A 7,983-nucleotide genomic window follows, 5' to 3' on the forward strand; every position below is an offset into this window, starting at 1 on the left:
CCTGCTCTGCTGTCGCATCAGACAATACGGTGTCCAGTGAGGGAGAACCCCGCGAGTCATTGATGATAAGCGCGGAACAAGTGGCCAAGATGCTCGAAGATGCCATAGCCAAACAATAGGAAAGCTTCAGGTTCGAGATGCAGATGGCCATGCAGACTATGATAGAGATGCATGAGTAACAAATTCAGGCACTGACGAACCAGCAAGGTGAACCAAGCCGCCGTAACCAGGTTGTTCAGGAAGAGGAGCACACGGATAGGGATGGAGCTCACAATGCCAATAACCCTCCCATCAATACAGGGGGTGGTAACGAGGATGCCAACGAAGATACAAGTGAAGACTTGAAGATCAAAGACCTCGAGAGCAAAATCAACACATTGATATCCGCTCAAGAGACGAAGAAGACGGGCATTCCTTGTCCATACCCACGAGAATGGGAATCAATCCCCTATCCGGCGAAGTTCAGTCTGATTAACTTTACGCCGTTTGATGGGAAGGGTTCCCCCACTCAGCATTTGATTTATTTCAAATCGCACCTGGGTATTATTTCCGGCAACGAGCCTCTGATGGTGCGGTCATTCGTCGGCACTCTTCGCGGAGCCGCCTTCGATTGGTATCGCCGCCTCAAGCCAGGAAGCGTAAATAGCTGGGACGACATAGAGACCAAGTTCCTTGCTAATTTCTTCAATGACGACATCGAGGTATCTATCGGATCGTTGCTCGATGAGAAGCAGAAGGACGGGGAGTTAGTCGACACCTTCGTCAAAAGGTTCCGGAACAAAGCGATGAATTGTCGGGACCCGATCACCGAGGAATTCATTCTCCAGACCTGCCATAATAATCTGTCCTTGGACGTATTGGAGGCAATGGGAACAGCACCGTCTGACACTTGGAAAGACTTGAAGGTGTGCGGTGAAAAAGCCGAACGCTTCCTCCGAAGGAAGAAGGCCGAGAGGAACCTACCGACGGCTAATCCTCTGAACTCAAACCTTGCCTCTCGTGGTAAGGGCAAAGCACCTGCAGCTGCTGGTGGTGCTAATCAATCGTCACAACAGCAATCCCGAAGGCAGCCAAAGACTTCGGGTCCGAGACTCCAAAAAGAGTACTCTTTCAAGGACGAAGACATCCCAGCCATCTTCGAATCCCTCCTTGAAGGTAACAAGATCAAGCTACCACCTATCACAAATCAGGAGGAAGCTGACAACACTACGGACCCAAAGTACTGTGCGTACCACAGGAGGGTCGTTCATCCCACCAAGGATTGCTTTACTCTCAAGAATAGCATTCAGACCTTGGTTGAAGCCGGCGTCATAACGCTAAGGTAAGCCAATTGAGAACGACAACACTCCAAAGAGTACACGAGTATAAACTGTTTCTCAAAACTCCAAAGAGTACACGAGTATAAACTGTTTCTCAAAACTCCAAAGAGTACACGAGTTTAAACTTTTCTCAAAACTCCAAAGAGTACATGAGTATAAACTGTTTCTCAAAACTCCAAAGAGTACACGAGTATAAACTGTTTCTCAAAACTCCAAAGAGTACACGAGTATAAACTGTTTCTCAACACTCCAAAGAGTATACGAGTATAAACTGTTTCTCAATCCTCCAACAGGTGCAAGAGGTTAAACTGCTCCCTACATACTCCAACAGGTATATGAGTCTAAACTGTTTCCTTTCTTTCACGGGAAGTTCCTGGAGAATATTAAGCTAATATTCTTAAGGATAACCCGGTTAGGTAATTGATAATAATGTCCGAACCAGTTCTGCAGAGGAAACTGGGGGTGGACGATTTATGTAATGGGAAGTTCCCAAAACCACAGCAATGTAATGAATAAGAAACTCCCATTCAAATTCTCACCGCGTCTGTGCACTCAACAGTCTCTCTGTTAGAGTCTGGATGTAAAGTTCCCAATTGGTCAAACCTTCTTACAGTTAGGACCACAGTCAAAATCCCCTCTCGATTCCCCCAATGAACGAGAGGTCCACAAATCGAGCGATCAAACCTTCCTACAGTTAGGATCGTCTTAAACCTTCCATTCGGTCAAACCTTTCTACAGTTAGGACCAAAACTAAAATCCCCTCTCGATTCCCCCAATGAACGAGAGGTCCACTTTCAAATCGAGCGATCAAACCTTCCTACAGTCAGGATCGTTTCAAATCTCCCAACATGGTCAAACCTTCTTACAGTTAGGACCACAGTCAAAATCCCAACAATTCACTCTCGATAAACGAGAAATTCACCTTTAGTTCGGTAATCAAACCTTCTGACAGTTAGGGTTATCTGAATCTTTTCGATTCTTGGAGTGGAGATCCCACTCTTAGTTTCACCTTTCCGGATTCTGGGGGTGGAGATCCCACCTCGAGTCTCCTTTCCAGCTGAAGATAGAATATAAAATTATTCTTCTTCAGTGTCGGAAGATAGAATATAAAATTCTTCCTCTCCCATTTCGGGTTCGTCTTTGCCCCAAGAGAAGACACCACTTTTTCAACTCTCAAAATCTGTGCCTCATAGGTACTAGGAAGTTTATCTCGAATCCTAAGCAGGGATAAGTCTGCGCCTAACACGCGCTGCCGGTTTAGTCTTTTTCCGTAGAAAAAGACACCAGAGTTCGATTCTGGGGTATTCTATCCTGAAACCTAAGCAAGGATAAGTCTGCGCCTAACCCGCGCTGCCGGTTAGTTCTTAACCGTTAAAAAGAACACCCGTTCACATATTCAACATTGTGACAGGTTGTTATTAATAACACCAAAATCCATGCCTTACACGCATGGGGAATTTCATCCTGAATCCTAAGAAAGGATATGCCGACGCCTAACACGCGTCGCCGGTTTAGTCTTTCCCCGTAGAAAAAGACACCAGAGTTCGATTCTGGGGTATTTTATCCCGAAGCCTAAGGAGGGATAAGTCAACGTTTAATACACGTTGCTGGGTAGCCTATTCCCATGACAACGGCGAAGTCTATGTATTCAAAGTCAGAGCAAAAATTCAACGTACGACGTTCGAAACCCTAGGGTTAACGCCGGTCAACGCGTAACCCTAGGTCAACGCCAGTCAATGCGTTGCGAGCAAAAATTCAACGTACGACGTTCGAAACCCTAGGGTCAACGCTGGTCAACGCGTAACCCTAGGTCAACGCCAGTCAACGCGTTGCGATCAAAAATTCAATGTACGACATTCAAAACCCTAGGGTTAACGCCGGTCAACGCGTAACCCTAGGTCAACACCAGTCAACGCGTTGCGAGCAAAAATTCAACGTACGACATTCGAAACCCTAGGGTTAACGCCTGTCAACGCGTAACCCTAGGTCAACGCCAGTCAACGCGTTGCGAGCAAAAAATTCAACGTACGACGTTCAAAACCCTAAGGTCAACGCCGGTCAACGCGTAACCCTGGGTCAACGCCGATCAATGCGTTGCAACGAAAGAATCACCACTCCGAAAAGTATACGAGTATAAACTACTTCTTAAATACTCCAATAAGGTATATGAGTATAAACTATTCCCTATTTTTTGGTTGAGAAGTTCCTGGAGAATATTTTTATTCTTAAGGATAACTCAACAACACTACACCGGACAACGCGTCGCGAATAAAGACTCGACGCCAACAATCGATGGTCAGCTAAATCAGGAACCGACTTCAAAGTTCAAAATTCCGACAACGGTCAGACAATAAATGCAGCACCGAAACTCTTTCAGACATTCGACAAAGCACCGAATAGCCTGGAGAATTGAAGGAATCAAGAACGGAAGTCATTCCAAGGTCCCATTACACCGACTGAAGGTGGGGACAATCATATCCAAAGTATTCCAGATTCTTCTATAAAAGAACGAGACTGAAATACTTTGGAGGGGGTATCTGTAGGCATATAAAATTGCTTATAGGTCCCTTAGCTCAGCTCGGCACAAACCGACAAACCAACGAGGCAACGAGATTAACTAGTCTCACGCAAGCAACGAAATACGTCCATTCGCGTGCGGGATCAAGCCAAGTGTTCGAAGAGTCAACGAGTCATCCAACCAAGGGCATACTCGGACGAATCACGATCGAATCAAGATCGGTTTCGGACTCGAACTAAGAAGTGGATTTACTGCCTAATCGGGATCCGGATTTACTGCCAAATCAGGTTAGCGAATCAAGTCTGGATAAATCAACCACAGAACCAAATCACAGATAGAACCAAGAGCGGAAAACGACGGAACAACACACCCGGAGGGGCTCGGCTCAAACCGAGCCACCTCAAGGTGGCTCGGCCCAAGCCGATTGTTCATTTTCAAAGGTTGGAAAATTTGGAGAGAGGCGAAGCCCTGCTGATTTGGAGACTCAGAACTTAAAAAAGATCTCAACTTTGGGCTTTGAGGACTTGGACATTCAGATCTGGTGCTCGGCGACCGTCAACGCCAAATAGGGCAGGTGTTCGAGAGGACCGGATCTCAGATCTACGCAGACGTACTCCGGATCTAAGCTTGGTCTTAGATCCCGAGACTTGGACGATTGTTTCCTTAGTGAATCAATCCTCCCCGGCTATTATTTCCTTCGTGGAATAATACCCGTCGTACTGCTTAGATCCGACCGGATCTAGATCGCGCGGTGGTCCACGGCAAACAACCCCGTCGCAGGCAAACAACCCACGCAAGCGAGTGACCGGATAACAGGAGCTCGCGATTTGTTCGACAAAAGAGAAAAAGTTGTAATTTTTTTAATTTTCTTTATTTTTGATTTTCATTGTAACCGGATCTAAAAAAAAGACCGGATCTTTGTAACTCAAAAAGTTATTATTTAAAGATGGCAATGGAATCAATGAAGAAAGCAACGATTTTTCCAGCGAACAGTCATTGACTATGCTCTCAAGAAGATAAATGTAAAACTTGTGACGTGTGGACTAGACTTTGGTCGCCCAGTGTATGCTAACTCTCAACCTTCACCTTACTTCATCATCTAAGTCTGAATTTCTGAATTCTTTTTTCTTGGTTGTCAGACTTGTGCATTATAGAGAGCAGAGTTTTCATCCCTCCTTAGAGAAAATAAGGCGTTTTTATCCCCACGTGTATAACATGGATGGTTTTTATGTTGCTAAGGTAACCGTTTGTTCAAACTATTTGTAGATATTTTTCTTTTCTTTTCTTTTCTTAATAGCACATGCATGATATTTAATAGATGTGAATCATGTTCTGATGAAACTGAACACTTGAGTTCGATTGGTTCCCGATAGCATATTTCCCCCCTTTAATTCCATGCCGATGAAATACTCTGTAGCATCTCTTGTTATTTTGAATAATTATTATAAAATCAGTGGTATCACGATCCTCAAAACTTAGCGTATGATCTTCATCAAGTAATATTACAGTCCTTTATCTTTATGTTACGTGGAACCTAGTTGGGAATAGTGCTTGCAAATGCTTTCATGATTTACAATTTAGTACTCTCTCAAATCTTTCTACAGTTAAAGAAGATGAGTAATACGAAACCAGCAGTATCTGAGCCTTCTAAACAAGCAGATAAGATGGAACAAGCAGAAGTTATTGATGATAGTAAGGATGCTCAAATGAACAACCCAAATGGAGAAGTTGCAAGTAAAGGAAAAAAGGTTATTGATGATAGTAAGGATGCTCAAATGAACAACCCAAATGGAGAAGTTGCAAGTAAAGGAAAAAAGCAGGGGAAAAAGGAAAACACCAAGGGTGCTGGAAAAAAAAGACGGGAAGGTACTATTGTGCTTGATCACATTATACATTTTCTATTCTCTATAAACTCTGCTGATTGTTGATAATTTAGTATTGAAGTTTAACTATTTTATTAAAACAGTCGATAGTTGAAGAAGGCAAGCAATTCAGAACCAGCAAGAAGTGAATCATTGGCTCTACCGGAAAAGAGAAAAGCAACAGCAGCTCATGATGATGGCGATATCGCCAAAAATATCCCCAACGAGAAAATCAGCAAGCGTAAATTCTGGAAAAGGGTAGGCGACCTAGGGATAGTGATAATAAGAGCGTTGCAGGAAATAATGGAAGGGAAATACCTTCATCAACAGTCGGATCAAAAATGAAACGGAAGTTCCCTTCAAGAGAGGAGGGAATTTTACAAGCTAGGTGAGCCTTTTAACGTCTTAAGCCACCATTTTTAGGAAAAATAAATGGTTGTTTGGATTGACAACTTGTATTTTCTAAAATAACAATTTGTCATTATGGTATTTCTTTCACTACAACAAATTACATTTTTTCCAACGCTTGTTTGTGATTTTAGTCCTTCTGCTTCTTCATAATAGGGAGATAGATCACTGATATTATAAGTAGCAGACACACCATAGTCTTAAGGAAGCTCTATCATGTAAGCTTTATCATTGATGCGCTTTAAAACTTATTATCTTCTTTTCTATCCTTATTGCTGTGCTCTAAGAATTGTCCTAATTACATAGACCAATGATTGGCCAATGTACCTACATCATTGTATACTTAGATCTGCAATTAAATTTTATTACCAACTGACCATCATATAATTAGAAATTCTGAAATGGTGTATTTGAAATCGTGTCTATAGGATTTACATGTATTTGCATCAGGGATCTTTTGTGAAATTTTTTACACTCCGCATATATTCACGACTATTTTTTATGCTGCTTTATTCTTGTTATGCAGGAACTTGGATTTGATTATCTTGAAAGCAAAGAGCAACTTGTCATGAGGTTACAAGCAAATTGAAATATTTAAACAGTTGTTCCCTTCTTTCTTTTCTTTCACCTTTTCCTCTCGGCAAATTGTGTTTCTTTTTTCCTTTATGGATTACAAGCAAACTGGAATATTTAAACATGCATTTGAGTTGACTTGGAAATGGAAATGAATGTAACTAATTTGTAATGGGAGAAAATTCTTTGTTTATCATAATATGCAACATGTTTGGAGTATAATTTGATGTTTGGTTTCTTTATTGATGTGAATGGGTGTAATTTTTTTGTGGATGTCAGGTTCAGTGTAGGCTTATAGTTGACAGAAAAGATAATTATGCATTGCCAAAAATTATACCTTTGTCGACGTTAAATTACGTCACTAAATTTTTAACTTTTAGCGATGTACTAAATTGCGTCACTAAAAGTAACACTTTTGCCGACGTTATATTGTGTCGCCAAAAGTAATATATTTTAGCGACGTTATCTTGCGTCGCCAAAGATATAGTTTTTAGCGACTCTTTATTCTGCGTCGCTAAAAGCTACATTTTTGCCGACGCTAACTTGCGTCGCTAAAAGTATAATTTTTAGCGACGAACAGTTTTGCGTCGCTAAAAGCTATGTTTTTGCCAACGTGTTGGTTTTTGCCAACGCAGCATGCGTCGCCAAAAGTACTACTTTTGCCGACGCACCATTACATTTGAGAAAATTTTGCATACCTTTTGCTGACACAAAATATTATGCGTCGCTAAAAGATGTATTTTTCCCGACGCATGAAGCGTCGCCAAAAGTGTTGATTTTTACCAACGCAGGTTGTTTTGCGTCGCCAATTTTTCCCGACGCATGAAGCGTCGCCAAAAGTGTTGATTTTTACCAACGCAGGTTGTTTTGCGTCGCCAAATACTTTCCTTGACGCACTTTTGGCCAAAAGTGTTGATTTTTACCAACGCAGGTTGTTTTGCGTCGCCAAATACTTTCCTTGACGCACTTTTGATGACGCGTTAGCGACGCTGCATTTTGCGTTGGGAAAGATTTTTCCCGACATTTTTTAAACTTTTGCCGACGTTTTTGTTTCGTCGAAAATGTTGTATTTTGTTGTAGTGACACTGGTTTTCATTCAGCATTCCCACCATGCATAACTTGTCTTTTGTCAGGAGCCTGGAAAGGGTAGTTAGTCCCAATATGATTTAGTGTTTAGGATAGTGTAGGCCTCCCCAAATTATATCCGACCAAATAACATGTGTTGATGATTGAGCCAGAGCTTTATATATGGAAGATATCTGAATCTTTTCATTCACATAATAATCATTCATTATTCTTTGCA

At 41.9% G+C, this 7,983-nt stretch overlaps 1 long non-coding RNA gene across 1 annotated transcript; it reads left to right on the forward strand.

Moving 5' to 3' along the window:
- LOC109842941 lies at positions 4,935–6,879 on the forward strand. The gene is made up of 5 exons (XR_002247451.1): positions 4,935–5,076; positions 5,442–5,516; positions 5,586–5,703; positions 5,804–6,087; positions 6,634–6,879. It is a non-coding gene; the product is annotated as an uncharacterized LOC109842941 (long non-coding RNA).

Source organism: Asparagus officinalis, chromosome 5, assembly GCF_001876935.1.
Source record: "Asparagus officinalis chromosome 5, Aspof.V1, whole genome shotgun sequence".
Lineage (NCBI taxonomy): Eukaryota > Viridiplantae > Streptophyta > Magnoliopsida > Asparagales > Asparagaceae > Asparagus > Asparagus officinalis.